This window comes from Athene cunicularia (assembly GCF_003259725.1).
Source record: "Athene cunicularia isolate RWA chromosome 5 unlocalized genomic scaffold, athCun1 chr5_part1, whole genome shotgun sequence".
NCBI lineage: Eukaryota > Metazoa > Chordata > Aves > Strigiformes > Strigidae > Athene > Athene cunicularia.
The window spans coordinates 19,104,627-19,105,175 of record NW_020799101.1 but is presented as its reverse complement, the minus strand read 5'-3'; positions in this window follow the sequence as shown (position 1 = coordinate 19,105,175).

Genomic DNA, 549 nt, shown 5'->3' with positions numbered 1-549 from the left:
GACAACGGCAGGGGCCTCCGCTGCACCGCGGAACCGTGGCCTGCGCCGGGTCTGCCTTCGCTTGTGCTGTGCAGAACCGCCTTGCAGAAATCTGCAGTAACTGCCAAGGAAAAAAAAACCACAGCTTACTTCTTCAGTCTAAGGACATTTGCTTTAAAATAAGGCCTGGTTTAATTAGGAAGAACAGTGCATTTTCTGGTCTGCTACCATACCTTGACACAACTAGTGTGGAGTAAAAAAAGCTTACCGTCAGTTAAATTAATCGGCGGGAACTAACTTGATTTAAAAATTAAAAAGAAGTTGCCCAGTCTAGACAGCACTAGTTAAACGTGCAGTCTCTCATATGCAACATGCTTGATCTCAAGCAGCTTCAGTGATTCGCAGCACAGAATTAAGGTATAGCTGTTCACTCACAAATCAAGTACGTGAAACTGTTTTGTAGCTGATCTACAAAAATCAAGGATTTTTCCGCTCTGGGTAAACAAGGCTTGCAGATTTAGCATACTTCAAAATTAATTTTCCTTTCAGTACAGAAAAGATCTACTGCAG